At 43.9% G+C, this 19,407-nt stretch overlaps 1 pseudogene; it reads right to left on the bottom strand.

The window, feature by feature from the left end:
- LOC115160296 (seizure 6-like protein) overlaps window positions 1-7,673 on the bottom strand; it is a 56,861-nt pseudogene extending 49,188 nt beyond the window's left edge.
- Between the last annotated feature and the right edge of the window lie 11,734 nt (window positions 7,674-19,407).

Genomic DNA, 19,407 nt, shown 5'->3' with positions numbered 1-19,407 from the left:
CCAAAGTACGTTCATCTCTAAGAGACAGAACGCGTCTCCTTCCTGAGCGGTATGATGGCTGCGTTGTCTCATGGTGTTTATACTTGCATACTATGGTTTGTACAGATGAACGTGGTACCTTCATGCGTTTGGAAATTGCTCCCAAGGATGAACCAGACTTGTGGAGGTCTACAATTTGTTTTCTGAGGTCTTGGCTGATTTCTTTTGATTTTCCCATGATGTCAAGCAAAGAGACACTGAGTTTGAAGTTAGGCGTTGAAATACATCCACAGGTACACCTCCAATGGACTCAAATGATGTCAATTAGCCTATCAGAAGCTTCTAAAGCCATTACATCATTTTCTGGAATTTTCCAAGCTGTTTAAAGGCACAGTCAACTTAGTGCATGTAAACTTCTGACCCACTGGAATTGTGATACAGTGAATTATAAGTCAAAATAATCTGTCTGTAAACAATTGTTGGAAACATTACTTGTGTCATGCACAAAGTAGATGTCACGGTTGTCGTTAGAAATGGAGGACCAAAACACAGCAGGGACATGTATACTCATCTTCTTTATTTACGGGAAAAGAAGGAAAAAAAACAAACAAACACGTATACAAAAATAACAAACCGATGAACGACAAAATAACAGTCTTGAAGGCAACACAGCAATCCAAGAACAATCTCCCACAAATACACAGAAACACACCCAACTAATATAGGACTTCCAATCAAAGGCAACACCAAACAGCTGCCTTCAATTGGAAGTCCACCCCAATTAACTCAACATAGAAACACACTTACTAGACTACACATAGAAATACATAAACATAGACCATAACTCAAAACCCGGAAATAATAAATCAAACGCCCTCCTAACTAACACACCCTGAACCACATAAAACAAATACCCTCTGCCACGTCCTGACCAAACTACAATAACAATTAACCCTTATACTGGCCAGGACTTGACAGTAGATGTCCTAACTGACTTGCCAAAACTCAAGAAATGTGTGGAGTGTTTGAAAAGCAAGTTTTAATGACTCCAACCTAAGTGTATGTAAACTTCAGACTTCAACTGTATACACCTGTTCTGAAAGGCCCAGAGTCTGCAACACCACTAAGCAAGGGGCACCACCAAGCAAGCGGGACCATGAAGACCAAAGAGCTCTCCAAACAGGTCAGGGACAAAGTTGTGGAGAAGTACAAATCAGGGTTGGGTTATAAAAAAATATCATAAACTTTGAACATCCCACAGAGCACCATTAAATCCATTATTAAAAAATTGAAAGAATATGGCACCACAACAAACCTGCCAAGAGAGGGCCGCATACCAAAACTCACGGACCAGGCAAGGAGGGCATTAATCAGAGAAGCAACAAAGAGACCAAAGATAACCCTGAAGGAGCTGCAAAGCTCCACAGCGGAGATTGGAGTATGTGTCCATAGGACCACTTTAAGCTGTACACTCCACAGAGCTGGGCTTTACAGAAGAGTGTCCAGAAAAAAAGCCATTGCTTAAAGAAAAAAATAAGCAAACATGTTTGGTGTTCACCAAAAGGCATGTAGGAGACTCCCCAAACATATGGAAGAATGTACTCTGGTCAGATGAGACTAAAATTTAGCTTTTTGGCCATCAAGGAAAACGCTAAGACTGGCGCAAACCCAACACCTCTCATCACCCCGAGGACACCATCTCCACAGTGAAGCGTGGTGTTGGCAGCATCATGCTATGGGGATGTTTTTCCATCGGCAGGGACTGGAAAACTGGTCAGAATTGAAGGAATGATGGATGGCACTAAATACAGGGAAATTCTTGAGGGAAACCTGTTTCAGCCTTCCGGAGATTTGAGACTGAGATGGAGGTTCACCTTCCAGCAGGACAATGACCCTAAGCATACTGCTAAAGCCACACTCGAGTGGTTTAAGGCAAAACATTTAAATGTCTTGGAATGGCCTAGTCAAAGCCTAGAACTCAATCCAATTCAGAATCTGAGGTATGACTTAAAGATTGCTGTGCACCAGCTGAACCCATCCAACTTGAAGGTGCTGGAGCAGTTTTGCCTTGAAGAATGGTCAAAAATCCCAGTAGCTAGATGTGCCAAGCTTATAGAGACATACCCCAAGAGACTTGCAGCTGTAATTGCTGTAAAAGGTGGCTCTGCAAAGTATTGACTTTTGTGGGGGGGGGGGGTGGTGAATAGTTATGCTTGTTCAAGTTCAGTTTTTTTGTCTTATTTCACAATAAAAAATATTTTGCATCTTCAAAGTCATAGGCATGTTGTGTAAATCAAATGATACAGCCCCCCCAAAAAATCTATTTTAATTCCAGGTTGTAAGGCAACAAAACAGGAAAAATGTCAAGGGGGTGAATACTTTCGCAAGCCACTGTATTTAACATCATGCCAGACAGACGTAACTATCGGCGTCGCTCTGAGTATTGCTTCTACATTCTCTTATCATCACACACACACACGAACACGCACACAGTCTCTGGAACGGGACCAGGCAGGCTCTTCAATGGGACTGTAATGAAGGGTAAACAGACGAGGGGTCTGTTCAGATAATGGTGATGAGGGATGAAGCAAAGAGAAGATGAAATATTAGCTGTATAAAAAGCTGGGCTGGAAACTATCCTGATCGTGCCAATCAACTGGAACCTCAAACTCAACTCACAGCCATCAGCCCTAAGGTGACAGTTAGTATTGAACTGGGCCCAGCTAGAACGGGCTTACTGCACCTTATAATGTGCACAAATGTGATTCTAACCACTGACCCCTAACTTTAACAGCTAAAATAGCTTAGGGTAGGTATTGCCCATTCTGGTCCTTTTTAACATCTAGACAAGCCACAGCATCAAATCAAATCAAATGCTTACTTACAAGCCCTGTCATCATCCCGACCCTAGTAAAGGCTGGGCTAAAGCTGTGGAAACATCAATGCACAGACACTTAGTCAGGACAACAACAAGGACAAAACGGGGGAAGAGACAGCACAACACAAAACTCCTGACAGTTCAATCACACCGCGCACGGATTGGGCTGGGTTCAGAGCAGCTCAGCCACACAGTTAAGCTGCAGTTAATTGCTTCTATTGTGGAATAGTGTCAGCAGCATCCCTACAACCACAAAGTCAGCCAGAACTGATCATCTTGGACACACACACACAGTTGTCAATGTTATACTATGGTGAAGGGAGGTCCTCGGGCGAATGAGAGAAAATGGTGAGGAAAAAATAAGAGGTGATCTGATGAGAAGAGAAAGACGAATTACAGATGAGTGAGTTTTACAGAGAAGAGAGCAGACAACCTGCCACGGAGAGGAGAGGAGAGAGGAGAGAGAGGAGGGGAGAGAGAGGAGAGAGCAGACAACCTGCCACGGAGAGGAGAGGAGGAGAGAGGAGAGAGAGAGGGGAGGGGAGAGAGAGGAGAGAGCAGACAACCTGCCACGGAGAGGAGAGGAGAGAGGAGAGAGAGGAGAGAGCAGACAACCTGCCACGGAGAGGAGAGCGGAGAGGAGAGAGCAGACAACCTGCCACGGAGAGGAGAGGAGAGAGGGAGGAGAGAGGAGGGGATGAGAGAGGAGAGAGCAGACAACCTGCCACGGAGAGGAGAGGAGAGAGGAGAGAGGAGAGGAGGGGAGAGAGAGGAGAGAGCAGACAACCTGCCACGGAGAGGAGAGGAGAGAGGAGCGAGAGAGGGAGGGGAGAGAGAGGCGAGAGCAGACAACCTGCCACGGAGAGGAGAGGGAGAGAGAGGGAGAGAGAGGAGAGAGCAGCCAACCCTGCCACGGAGAGGAGAGGAGAGAGGAGAGAGAGAGGGGGAGGGAGAGGAGGAGAAGCAGACAACTGCCACGGAGAGGAGAGGAGAGAGGAGAGAGAGAGCAGACAACCTGCCACGGAGAGGAGAGGAGAGAGGAGAGGGAGAGAGGAGAGGGAGAAAGAGAAGAGAGCAGACAACCTGCCACGGAGAGGAGAGCGGAGAGGAGGAGAGAGAGGGGGAGAGAGAGGAGGAGAGCAGACAACCTGCCACGGAGAGGAGAGGAGAGAGGAGAGAGAGGGGGGAGAGAGAGGAGGAGAGCAGGACAACCTGCCACGGAGAGGAGAGCGGGAGAGGAGAGAGAGGAGGGGAGAGAGAGGAGAGAGCAGACAACCTGCCACGGAGAGGAGAGGAGAGAGGAGAGAGAGGAGGGGAGAGAGAGGAGAGAGCAGACAACCTGCCACGGAGAGGAGAGGAGAGAGGAGAGAGAGGAGGGGAGAGAGAGGAGAGAGCAGACAACCTGCCACGGAGAGGAGAGGAGAGAGAGGAGAGAGCAGACAACCTGCCACGGAGAGGAGAGGAGAGAGGAGAGAGAGGAGGGAGGCAGACATACCTGCCCACCGGAGAGGAGAGGAGGAGAGATAGAGAGAGGAGGGAGAGAGAGGAGAGCAGACAACCTGCCACGGAGAGAGAGGAGAGAGGAGAGAGAGGGGAGAGAGAGGAGAGCCAGACAACCTGCCCGGGAGGAGCGGAGAGAGGAGAGAGAGGAGGGGAGAGAGAGGAGAGCGCAGACAACCTGCCAACGGAGAGGAGGGGAGAGAGAGGAGAGGAGGGGAAAGAGAGAGAGGAGAGAGCAGACACCTGCCACGGAGAGGAGAGGAGAGAGAGGAGGGAGCGAGAGCGAGAGAGCAGACCAACCCTGCCACGGAGAGGAGAGGAGAGAGAGGAGGGGAGAGAGAGGAGAGAGCAGACAACCTGCAACGGAGAGGAGAGGAGATGAGGAGGAGGGGAGAGAGAGGAGAGAGCAGACAACCTGCCACGGAGAGGAGAGGAGAGGAGAGGAGGGGAGAGAGAGGAGAGAGCAGACAACCTGCCACGGAGAGGAGAGGAGAGAGAGGAGAGAGCAGACAACCTGCCACGGAGAGGAGAGGAGAGAGGAGAGAGAGGAGGGGAGAGAGAGGAGAGAGCAGACAACCTGCCACGGAGAGGAGAGGAGAGAGGAGAGAGAGGAGGGGAGAGAGAGGAGAGAGCAGACAACCTGCCACGGAGAGGAGAGGAGAGAGAGGAGGGGAGAGAGAGGAGAGAGGCCAGTATGAGAGAGGGGAGAATGAGAGAGGGGAGTATGAGAGAGGAAAGAGGGGAGAGGAGAGAGAAGAGGAGAGAGAAAAGAAGAGGGGAGAGGAGGAGTATGAGAGAGGAGAGGAGGAGTATGAGAGAGGGGAGTATGAGAGAGGGGAGATGGGAGTATGACAGAGGGGAGAGGGGAGTATGAGAGAGGAGAGGGGGGAGGAGAGAGGGGGGAGGAGAGAGGGGAGAGGAGGAGTATGAGAGAGGGGAGAGGGGAGTATGACAGAGGGGAGAGGGGAGTATGACAGAGGGGAGTATGAGAGAGGAGAGGGGGGAGGAGAGAGGGGAGAGGAGGAGTATGAGAGAGGGGAGTATGAGAGAGGGGAGTATGAGAGAGGGGAGTATGAGAGAGGGGAGATGGGAGTATGAGAGAGGAGGGGGGAGGAGAAGTATGAGAGAGGGGAGGAGAGGGGGGAGTATGAGAGGGGGGAAAGGAGAGTATGAGAGAGGGGAAAGGGGAGAGGGGCGTATGAGAGATGGGAGATGAGAGGGGAAAGGTGAGTACGAAAGAGGGGAGAGAGGGGCGTATGAGAGAGGGGAGAGAGGGGCGTATGAGAGAGGGGAGAGAGGGGCGTATGAGAGAGGGGAGAGAGGGGCGTATGAGAGAGGGGAGAGAGGGGCGTATGAGAGAGGGGAGAGAGGGGCGTATGAGAGAGAAGAAAGAAAAGGGGGAGAAGAGGAGGGGAGAGGGGAGGAGAGGAGATGATAAGAGGGGAGGATAAGAGGACAGAAACTGCGAGAGTGAATGTAATACCAGGAGAAGAGTAGAAAGAGAAGAGAGAACTAGATGAGGAAAGGAAAGAAGTGCTGGCTAGAGAATAGCGTGCCAGCTTCCATCTAATGTCCTCCCACGAGTTATCTTTACCTTGTAGAGTCCCGCGGTCACAGAGAGACCAGACCTCTGTGTCCTAGCCCGTTACAGACATGGTCAACCGGCGTAACAAGGTCAATCTAATAACAACACATAATATACTTCCGATAAAATATCTGTACGTGTACAAGGACAGAGCTAATGTCTCAGAAACAGCGTGCGCACACACAGACACACACACAGCAGCGTGGGCATCAATTAGTGTGCGTGGTGATAGAATGAACCTATTACAGCCAGTTTAATGGCAGCCCAGTCAGTGGGTGTCTGTGATATGACTAGAAGACATATCAGGTATAGGCTACAGAACACAGAGCCTATCAGCAAATGAAGAGGAATGACCTAACAGCCCCTCTGAAGGCAAAACACATAATAATGTATTATTATAGCCCATGAACTGAGAGAGAAATAACATGTTGATTAAATAGAGAACATCAACAGCAGAGAAATGGTCCTATATTTCTGTCTGACATTCAGTTAGCAGGATTGTGGAGGGTCATAGATAGTCTGACACACACACACACACACACACACACACACACACACTTTGTCGAGGCGCAGATCATGTTGCTGCAACCCCACAAATCAGTACATGTTTTGTAAGATTTGTCACACACAACGCACGCGCATTAGACATATATATATATTTTTTCTGACAAACAGAGATATTCATGAAGTCATAGCCAGAATCCAAAAACAACAATTGGATAGGCTAATTGTCGTGTGTGTTGTGCCACGCGTCACGTTTTACTGTAGGCTATTCCACAGCCTGTAACAACAAGCTCTATCAGGACCAAAACAACAGTAGCCGAGGTCTAGATCCTCCAGCCTAACGGTCTAAGCACATGATATAGCCAATGGAATTTAAAGTGCTAAAACATGAATTATACTAGCCTACCAGGCCTAAAATTAAGATTCGTATCATGCTTATAATTGGAGAACGCGAATAGTCCTATTTATGTAGGCTACGCTATTTAGCCTTCACCAGCAGAATAGACAGACAAACCAAAGTTGTGATAGTCATTCATGCTGGATAGGAGCCAGGGGTAACCTCATTCATTCAACTCAGCCCAATGGGTTAGGCGCTTAGGGCAAAAACGCGCGCGCGCGCACACACCAGTCAGAAAGTTAAACTCAGCATCGTTACCTTGTGTTTCTGCCGCGACGCCGGTCCAAATCATACAGAGACAGAGCAGCGCTGGCAGGGCACCGATTCGGTAACGGCATGGTGGCATGGCTCCACACACCCAGGCAGAGCCGGTCCGTCCAGAGAGAACTGCTAACGGGAAATGCACGAGGAGAATAGTTGGGTGGTGGTCGACGTTCGATCTGCACCGCGACAGTTGTGCTCGCGCAGCAGGGATCTTCTAGATGTGACGCGCCGCTTGTTTTTCTCCTCAAGGCGCACTGTGAGGCTCAGTGTGGTGGTTTCTCTGCGGTCCGTATGTCATGCCTCTCTCGCCTGAACCCCGCAATCTGCCGGGTCTCTTCTTCCTCTTCTGCCCTGATCTCTCTCTCCTCCCTCTCAGTACCAATCTGCATGCCTCTCTCTCTTTCGCAAACACACACACACCCACATACCTGACATTAAAGGCCTGTAATGACAGATCGATAGTCCATAGTCTACATTTAAAGATATGTCCTGGCTTCAAATTCCAAAAAGCAGTAAAGCTATATTCAGTGCAAATGTTCATTTATTGTCTTTTCATTAGAGAGGATAAATGACAAAAGAATGTAATCAAGTTAATAGGATTTGCTGTGATTAATCCCGATTAATTGCAAATTTATAATTTGCTCAGATTGAGCTTTCATTTCAAACTGCAATATGTAACTTTTTGGGCCACGACCAAATTCTCATAGAAATGTGAGTTATAGAGCTATCATTCTCATTGAAAGCAAGTCTAATAAGCGGCAGATCTATTCTATGTGCACAATTTCTATGCTTCCCGTTCTTAAATTTACTTTTTGCATCTTTTACTTTTTGTTTTGTACACCAGCTTCAAACAGCTGAAAATACAATATTTTGGCTTATGGCAAATACATATGGTACAATGACTCCCTACGCTATACTTGCTTATTTTGCACATAAACTGAAATTAGGCAAACTATTACAATTTTTGCAACCAGGAAATGATGGAATGATTTCTGCACAGTGCACCTTTAAGATTTGTATACAAAAAGCATTACAATAATATTGATTTATTGATTTTGTCCAAAGTAAGGGTAAGCAAAATCTGGTAAATTGATAAAGCACACTTTCTTTAACCTCGATGTCAACTTGTTTTGCCATCACATTGTTGTTTTTAGCTGTATAGAGTATGTATTTTGGATGTTTTCAGTGTATTTTGAACGCTTTCAAACAATGTAATTAATCGCGCAAAAAAACTATTTCTGCACTAAAATTACAAAAAGTTAACTCAAGTTAGGGACTTTTCATACATCACAGGGGTTGGATCATTCAACAGCTCGTGTTAGTGCCTGCCTTTGTCAACAATTAGGAATTCAAACTGCTGCCGGAGACCGCTGATTGTGGTTACACATTGTGTGTGTGTGTGTGTGTGTGTGTGTGTGTGTGTGTGTGTGTGTGTGTGTAACAGTCCTCGACCCCTCTGCATTCACGCAGCCGATGCCCGTATCCATGGCGATGCCCTGTTGTACATCTGAAATGACAGAATGGGAAAACAGGAGCAGAGGAATACAGAAAATGAGGTGAAGAAAGAATCTCCATATTACACTGTTTAAAAGGATAGAGAGAGAACTAGACAGAGAGTGTTTGGGGTTCAGATAGATAGGTGTTGGGGGTTAGATAAAGAGATAGATAGAAAGTGTTGGGGTTTAGATAGATGGACAGTGTTGGAGTGTAGATACATAGAAAGTGTTGGGGTTTAGATAGATAGAAAGTGTTGGGGTTTAGATAGATAGAAAGTGTTGGGGTTTAGATAGATAGAAAGTGTTGGGGTTTAGATAGATAGAAAGTGTTGGGGTTTAGATAGATAGAAAGTGTTGGGGTTTAGATAGATATAAATAATGTGTTGGTGTTTAGCTAGGGATACATATAAAAATTGTTGGGATTTAGATAGATAGAAAGTGTTGGGGTTTATATAGATAGAAAGTGTTGGGGTTTAGATAGATAGAAAGTGTTGGGGTTTAGATAGATATAAATAATGTGTTGGTGTTTAGCTAGGGATACATATAAAAATTGTTGGGATTTAGATAGATAGAAAGTTTTGGGGTTTAGATAGATGGACAGTGTTGGAGTGTAGATAGATAGAAAGTGTTGGGGTTTAGATAGATGGACAGTGTTGGAGTGTAGATAGATAGAAAGTGTTGTGGTTTAGATGGATAGACAGTGTTGGGGTTTAGATAGAAAGTGTTGGGGTTTAGATGGATAGACAGTGTTGGGGTTTAGCTAGATGGACAGTGTTGGAGTGTAGATAGATAGAAAGTGTTGGGGTTTATATAGATGGACAGTGTTGGAGTGTAGATAGATAGAAAGTGTTGGGTTTTAGATAGATGGACAGTGTTGGAGTGTAGATAGATAGAAAGTGTTGGGGTTTATATAGATGGACAGTGTTGGAGTGTAGATAGATAGAAAGTGTTGGGGTTTAGATAGATGAACATTGTTGGGGTTTAGATAGGGATACATATAGAAATTGTTGGGATTTAGATGGATAGAAAGTGTTGGTGTTTAGATGGATAGAAAGTGTTGGTGTTTAGATGGATAGAAAGTGTTGGTGTTTAGATGGATAGAAAGTGTTGGTGTTTAGATGGATAGAAAGTATTGGTGTTTAGATGGATAGAAAGTGTTGGTGTTTAGATGGATAGAAAGTGTTGGTGTTTAGATTGATAGATGGATAGAAAGTGTTGGTGTTTAGATTGATAGATGGATAGACAGTGTTGGTGTTTAGATGGATAGAAAGTGTTGGTGTTTAGATGGATAGATGGATAGAAAGTGTTGGTGTTTAGATTGATAGAAAGTGTTGGTGTTTAGATGGATAGAAAGTGTTGGTGTTTAGATTGATAGATGGATAGAAAGTGTTGCGGTTTATGATTGAGTTACACAACTAGATGCCTCATTAAGGACAACAAAAGCTCTCTCTCCGTCTCCTCTCCTAGTCCCCTATCTCAACAACCGTCACACGCTGTGTGTGTGTGTGTGTGTGTGTGTGTGTGTGTGTGTGTGTGTGTGTGTGTGTGTGTGTGTGTGTGTGTGATAGACAGAGAGAGAGTCAGTTGAGGTCTGAGGAGCTGTCTGGGCTTGAAAGAGGATTGTGCTCTGTAGTGTGCACCACTGCATGCGTACACACGCACTCACACAAACACTAAGGAAGCAACAGAGTGGGAAGGGAAGGACAGGAATCTACAAACTCTGGATGAAGAGGAGCTTTGTGGCAGTCCCCCCCATTCTTCGCTCTCTCTTTCTCGTACACACACACACACACACACACACACACACACACACACGAGATGTCCTACACAGTGACAGGGCTGCCAGGTTTACATATTAATCATCACATCGGTAACACTGACACATCCTCCTCTTCTCTCTTCTCCACCTAGACCCAATTACCACTCTCCCCCTTCTCCCTGGAGTGTGCACTTGTTGACTCCTCCTCACTCCTCTTAAAAGCATTGGATCAGTCTGTAAGACACATGGTAGACGCTCAGTCTGCACACCAATGCAGTGCACACTTCAGGTAGAAGAGAGAGAGAGAGAGATTAAAACATTATAACATTATCCAGTAATGACATATAGGTACTGTCCTATGGGTCCATACTTGCGAAAATGTTCTGTCTCAAAATGCCGACTAGCCAATTAAAATAATTTACATAGTTGCATGTGATAAAACGCTACAGGTTAGCTACTCCCATTACATTACCTGGCACATTTAGCTCTATGCTAACGTGACCAGGAAGTAGTGATTATTTCCAGTAACAAATTCTGCATCAGCCAATTACAATGTTGACATAGTTGGATGTGATCAAACGCTTTTCCATGAGAGCATACATAACAGAAGTCAAACGGCACCATCTGTTAATCAAAGTTACTAAAACACATGCAAAATGTCAACTGGACGAATATCTCACAGTGTTGTGTTTGCGAAGGGAAGTGCAGGCAACAGATGGAAAATGAAGATTAAGAATAGCCTACATTTAATGAGGAGCAGCATCTTTCTTCAGCCTTGTAGACAAGTACACTGCTAATAATCAAGTTGATTAGGCCTGCATATATTGCATAGACGTGTAGGCTACACTTACATGTACAACAACACATTTCACCATGTCATTGGATTTAGGTTAAAAGACTAAATGCCCTGATGTTGATGACTTTTGGCAAATCCAATCCGTTTCCAACATTGATTCAACGTCATCACATAGATTTTTTTGGGCTGAACAAAAGTAAACTTTGAATTTGGAGGTTTAAAATATCCCTCTGGTGGCCAAGTTGACCTATTCAAAAAAATGCATTGGTTAGTGGATATAAAGTTGAAAGACCTTCGATAGGTCACTTTTTCCACATTTTGTTAAGTTACAGCCTTATTCTAAAATGAATTAAATAAAACATTTTCCTCATCAATCTACACACAATACCCCATAATGATGAAGTGAAAACATTTTTTTGACATTTTTGCATATGTCTCTTATTGTCCTTGAATGGCCCAGCCAGAGCCCGGACTTGAACCTGATCTAACATCTCTGGAGAGACCTGAAAATATCTGTGCAGCGACGCTCCCCATCCAACCTGACAGAGCTTGAGAGGATCTGCAGAGAAGAATGGGAGAAACTGCCAAAATACAGGTGTGCCAAGCTTGTAGTGTCATACCCAAGAAGACTCGAGGCTGTAATCGCTGCCAAAGGTGATTCAACAAAGTACTGAGTAAAGGGTCTGAATACTTATGTAAATGTTTCTGTTTTATATACATTTGCAAACATTTCTAAAAACCTGTTTTTGCTTTGTTATTATGGGATATAGTGTGTAGATTGATGAGAGGAAAAAACTATTTAATCAATTTTTGAATAAGGCTATAACATAACAAAATGTGGAAAAAGTCAAGCGGTCTGAATACTTTCCGAATGTACTGTAAATACAGTAAAGCTTCAGTGCTTCTGTTCCTTCTCTAATGGTAAAACATCTAAGACGATAAGCAATACCACAGTGTTCTCTCCATCCCTGATAATAAAGGAAGAGAGAGCAGATAGAGCTATGGAGTATGGAGAGAAGATAGGATCAGTATTATTGGGAGATCTGTCAGTACTCACCTCCTGACTTTTCCCCACCCACCATTACTTTGCTTTTGTCTGTCTCCACCTCCCTCTCCCCACTTTCATTATCTCCCTGTCTCTCTCTCTCTCTCTCTTCCTGCCTCCCTCTCTCCATCTCCCTTCTCACTCACTCTATCCTCGGTTAGTGAGGAGGAAGGCATCAGAGAGGAGAGATGTGCTTTTGAGGCACGTGTGTGTACGCGGAAGAGAGAGGGGGGATAAGCCTCTGCAGTGAGGTGAGCTCAGTGACGATCACAGACCCACAAATCAAATCAAATCAAATGTATTTATATAGCCCTTCGTACATCAGCTGAAATCTCAAAGTGCTGTACAGAAACCCAGCCTAAAACCCCAAACAGCAAGCAATGCATGTGAAAGAAGCAGGGTGGCTAGGAAAAACTCCCTAGGAAAAACTCCCTAGAAAGGCCAAAAACTCCCTAGAAAGGCCAGTCTAACCATCTCATACAGTAGTACTGTAGCATTTCAGCTGTGTGTATGTGTGTGTGTCTATGTTTGTGTGTGTGTGTGTGTGTATGTGTACGTGGTATGTGTGTATGTTTATGTGTGTGTGTGTGTATGTTTATATGTGTATGTTTATGTGTGTATGTTTATGTGTGTATGTGTATGTTTATGTGTGTATGTTTATCTGTGTGTGTGTATGTTTATGTGTGTATGTTTATGTGTGTATGTGTGTATGTTTATGTTTATGTGTGTGTGTGTGTGTGTGTGTACAGTATGTGTGGTAGGTAACTTTCAACAGATAAGCTCACATAAGTTAACTCACATACACACTCACCCTTTCTCTTACGTGCGCGCACAAACATACACACACACTAATAATTGTAATATGGTAATACGGTAGGTCATCCTCTAGTCATATTGAATCATTGAACTCCTCTGGGCACTGAGGCACACACACACATACACATACAGACATACACACACACACACACACACAGACAGACAGACAGACAGACAGACAGACAGACAGACAGACAGACAGACAGACAGACAGACAGACAGACAGACAGACAGACAGACAGACAGACAGACAGACAGACAGACAGACAGACAGACAGACAGACAGAGACACACACACACACACAGACATACACATACAGACACACACATACATACATACATACATACATACATACATACATACAGACACACACACACACATACAGACATACACACACACATACAGACATACACACATACAGACATACATACATACATACATACATACATACATACATACATACATACATACATACATACATACATACATACATACATACATACATACATACATACATACATACATACATACATACATACATACATACATACATACATACATACATACATACATACATACATACACATACAGACACACACACACACATACAGGCATACAGACATACATACATACACACACACATACATACATACATACATACACACACACACATACATACACACACACACATACAGACACACACACACACACACATACAGACATGCATACATACATACACACACACACATACAGGCATACAGACATACATACACACACACACATACAGGCATACAGACATACATACAGACATACATACATACACACACACACACACATACAGACAGACATACATACATACAGACATACAGACATACAGACATACATACATACACACACACACACATACATACATACATACATACATACATACATACATACACACACACATACAGACATACATACATACACATACAGACACACACACACACACATACAGACATACATACATACACATACAGACACACACATACATACATACATACATACATACATACATACATACATACATACATACATACATACATACATACATACATACATACATACATACATACATACATACATACACACACACACACACACACATACATACACACACACAGACATACATACATACATACATACACACACACATACAGACATACATACACATACAGATACAGACATACATACACATACAGACACACACACACACACACACACATACAGGCATACAGACATACATACATACATACACACACACACATACAGACATACATACATACATACATACACACACACACACACACATACAGACACACATACATACATACATACATACATACATACAGACACACACACATACAGACATACATACATACATACACACACACACATACAGGCATACAGACATACATACACACACACACATACAGGCATACAGACATACATACAGACATACATACATACATACATACATACAGACATACATACATACATACATACATACATACATACATACATACATACATACATACATACATACATACATACATACACACACACACACACACACACACACACACACACACACACACACACACACACACACACACACACACACACACACACACACACATACATACACACACACCCAAAGAGAGAACCATATTAGCCGGTGAACAGCACAAGATCAGAATGCATAGCTCCTTCTCTGTTTCCTTTCTCTCTCTCTCTCCATCTCTCTTTCTTTTTCATGGATATCCCTGAGTCCTTCCCATCCCACACACTCATCCATGCCCTAATGAGGAGCTTAAGTGTGTGCCTGTGTGTACATGTATGTGTGTAGCACTGTGTGTGTGTAGCACTGTGTGTGTGTAGTGCTGTGTGTGTGTAGCACTGTGTGTGTGTGTAGCGCTGTGTGTGTGTGTAGCGCTATGTGTGTGTAGCTGTGTGTGTGCAGCACTGTGTGTGTGTGTAGTGCTGTGTGTGTAGCACTGTGTGTGTGTGTAGCGCTGTGTGTAGCGCTGTGTGTAGCACTGTGTGTGTACATGTGTGTGTGATGCACTGTGTGTGTGTAGTGGTGTGTGTGTAGCACTGTGTGTGTGTGTGTGTGTGTGTGTGTGTGTGTGTAGCACTGTGTGTGTGTGTAGCACTGTGTGTGTGTGTGTGTGTGTAGCGCTGTGTGTGTGTGTAGTGCTGTGTGTGTACCACTGTGTGTGTGTGTGTACCACTGTGTGTGTGTGTAGCACTGTGTGTGTGTGTAGCACTGTGTGTGTGTGTAGCGCTGTTTGTGTGTAGCGCTGTGTGTAGTGCTGTGTGTGTACCACTGTGTGTGTACCACTGTGTGTGTAGCACTGTGTGTGTGTGTAGCACTGTGTGTGTGTAGCACTTTGTGTGTGTAGCGCTGTGTGTGTAGCGCTGTGTGTGTGGTGTGTGTGTAGCACTGTGTGTGTGTGTAGCGCTGTGTGTGTAGCACTGTGTGTGTAGCGCTGTGTCTGTGTAGCGCTGTGTGTGTAGCATTGTGTGTGTGTGTAGCGCTGTGTGTGTAGCACTGTGTGTGTGTAGCACTGTGTGTGTGTAGTGCTGTGCGTGTAGCCCTGTATGTGTGTAACACTGTGTGTGTGTAACACTGTGTGTGTGTAGCACTGCGCGTGTGTAGCGCTGTGTGTGTAGCACTGTGTGTGTGTAGTGCTGTGTGTGTAGCCCTGTATGTGTGTAACACTGTGTGTGTGTAACACTGTGTGTGTAGCACTGTGTGTGTAGTGCTGTGTGTGTGTTGCACTGTGTGTGTAGCGCTGTGAATATGGAGTAGTCCTGTGGCTATGGGAGTTTGGTGTAGACCTCTTAAACTTATCGTTGAGGGTTTCTATCATACAGAGACCATGGTTAGTTTTCATGTATTCCAACATAATCAACGTGAACTAGCGTTGGGACTCAGTCACTCCATGTCTCCCATGGTTGACTTTTCTCTATAGGTTCAGTTGAGTGTTCTACACATGCAGCAATGGTCATTTCCATTGGTGTACCAACACACACAAATCTGTGGACTGGTCATTTTATTAAGTCTACCTTAATTCTATGGCTCTGTATGTCACATTAACATTACAGTGATTTCAGCCTCAGCCTCTCACACTCACCAATTTCATTAGTTGTCAGTCAATACATTGCTGTCATTAAAATGTCAAATTCAACGGTCAAGCAACCAGTCATCAGGGACACAATCAGCTCCATAATCATCTGAAACCTTCCACATCATCCTGAAATGTATATTTTATTTCAAATCAGATTGGATGGCTAATTACTGAAGGACTGTATTTATGTCTGAATAGTATGGGAGAAATACACTGAGTAAATTTGCTCTTAGAACAGCCTCAATTCGTTAGAGGCATGGACTCTACAGGTGTCGAAAGCGTTCCACAGGGATGCTGGCCCATGTTGACTCAAACGCTTCCCACAGTTGTGTCAAGTTGGCTGGATGTCCTTTGGGTGGTGGACCATATTTGATACACACGGGAAACACAATCCATGTCTCAGTTATCTCAAAGCTTAGAAATCCTTCTTTAATCTGTCTCCGCCCCTTCATCTACACTGATTGAAGTGGATTTAACAAGTGACATCAATAAGCGATCATAGCTTTCAACTGGTCAGTCTGTCATGGAAAGAGCATACTTTTGTATAGTCAGTGTATGAGCCAGCATTGTAATCAAGGGAAGAGATATTGTACTCATCTGTCATGTAAAATGTGCAGCTGTTATGTAGGCCTGTGTTTCATTAAGCCTGGAACATGGTTGTTGTGCTACATTGTTGTTGAAGTTTTTATCAAATACACTTATTTTCAATGGCCAACCCTTTCTCTCTTTCATTATATAGATGCATCTCTCATCCTTCCATCGTTTTCCACTCTGCTCTCTTCCCCAAAGCCAAAATGGTACTCTTTATGGGAGCAAGTGGTTTTTCTTAGGGCTGACCACAATTATTCGACTGGTTGATTGTTTCGTTGATAGGCTGTTGGTCGGCCAAGATTTTTCTTTGTCGAGCAGAAGCAAATACATCTATTTTTTGATGGCACATGAGACACTGGTCTTATTCGCGCCCATCTCAGTAAACTAATCCATTGCGGAGGCCTCTGGGATGGCACAGTCCAATAAGAAGGGAAGTGTGGCTGCACAATGCACATCTCTCTCCAGAATGCGCCCTGTCCCACCAGTCCCACCATTGTTTCATAACTTCATTGTGTGAATTGTTTGTATTTGATTGTCTATCAATTCCCCATTACTGTACATATATCACCAGTAGTACAGCTACCGTTAATTCCCATAATTTATCATCTACAATGTTTGTTTGGTTATGGTAATCTCTGTTAATGTATTCAATATATTATTATTCCAGTCTTTTACTGTTGTCATTGTTGGAGCGAGTGGACACATTGTTTGCAGAGTGCACATTCTATGTTACACTTGTGAGAAACAAGTTTTGGTTTATTTCATTCCATTTAAGAGTTTTGTCAATTTAGTCATTGTCTTTTGTTTGGAGCGCTCCTGTCAATGTTGAGTAAGGACGTGCACCTGATTACGCACAGAAGTAGGCCAATAGGCTACCTGGCCTACTCGCAAATGTAGCCCGATAAATGTTCCCATTTGGGGATCTAGTAGTATTTCTGATTGGCTTAATGCACCACCTGTAGACCTCAAACAGCAAGCCTTCAAAGTCTATTTTTACATCCATTGAGAATGGCAATAATTCCTCAATGTATATTGAAAAATCTTTCCAGCTCTCTCCCTTTCGATAACCACTCAGCACGAAAGGGAAAAATGTAATGTTCTGATCCAGTGGAAACATCATAAAATACATCATAAAATTACCTGATTCTTATCCCTTGTGCAAATAGCCTACAGCTGTCTCTGTCCTGAGATCACTGGTGCTGGGAATTCCTAGGGCCCAGAATGTTTCATACAATGTTGCAAAAAGCTTCCGGCCTGACCCAAGTTAATAGTTGATACAATGTTTCAAGTTCATTGCAGACAGGCCATGCCTAGCCAATGTGATTTATAGGATATTTATTTTTATCACAATATTTTCTACCTTTAGGCTGCAATGTTTTTATTTGTTGGCTTTATCTAGGCTATTTTTACATAGTTGGCGATAGCAATAGAAGTAACTTTTTAGGTTTGTATAATGTTCATGTAGATTGGGAAAGAATTTTGATTAACCACATGACAATAAATTAAACGAAACTGTTCCATGAAAATGTACATGTGAAAACCATAACTGGCACGCAGATTGGTAGAAATGGTATTCCACGTGAGAAAGTTTGCAGACTCCTCATGTAGCCTATTACCGGAAACTTCAGGAGAGTAACGGCAGAATCTGCGAAAGCCAGTAGGAGCGGGAGGAGGATGGTCAGGACAGGTTAAGTTTATTTTCTTCTGGTTATCTTGATCTCTGGCTCCCTCTTGAGTCATTTGTGACTTATTTAATCAAACAGTGAGCTTAAAGCGTCAGACAAGCTCAATGCATATATAGTTTATTTTAGTAAAATGCATAGGGTGTGTCTATATATCATATCGTCCCCACATTCTGAAATTGCATATTTTTCACCCCCAGTTTTATAATTGGAATGTCAAACAAAACGAGGCAACGGTATGTTTTAGGACCATGCGGACGCCTCCGAGAGGTTGGGTAGGCTGTTTGGAGTGTTTATCTGACTGGAGAATAAAACATTCTAATAATGTATGTCCCCTCACAAAGTTGTGCCCCTGATATATGGAAAAATACAAGTTTTAAAATGTTGACCAATCGATTGGTCGAACAAGATTTGTTTTAAGTGGGGACACCCCTATGCTCACAAATGAGAGTGTGTGTTCCCCCTAGGGGTTTGCGGCGGTCGCACACTCGGTTCATGTTCTCTCCACTCTGTTCTCCACCGACTGCAGTGATCCGAGCCCACAGGGTTGCATTAAATATACATCACACAGCCGTCTGCAGAACACACACACAAAGAGCGAGAAAGAGAATATAAGAACTGAGGCTCTCACACAACCACAAACTGCTTGCATTCTATGTTGTCAGCAACATCATCGTTAAAACTCATCCCTACACCACACTTACTAAGCCTACATAGTACACTACACAGTCACTCACTACTTCTGTATAAGCCTACATTATACAGTAGCCTACACACAGTCACTCACAACTCCTATCCTATTACTCACCAGAGTTTTCCATCCAAAAACCTGAAACCTGAGTGGCATGAACTCCTCTCCAATCAGTACCTCTGCTCTGGAATGGGTCACGCCCTTCATTAACGAACCAATCAGATGCAGCGCTGGCCGCTAAATTGGCATC

This window comes from Salmo trutta, chromosome 23 (assembly GCF_901001165.1).
Source record: "Salmo trutta chromosome 23, fSalTru1.1, whole genome shotgun sequence".
Classification (NCBI taxonomy): Eukaryota; Metazoa; Chordata; class Actinopteri; order Salmoniformes; family Salmonidae; genus Salmo; species Salmo trutta.
The sequence above is the reverse complement of the archived record's forward strand: the minus strand, read 5'-3'. Positions and strand labels throughout refer to the sequence as shown.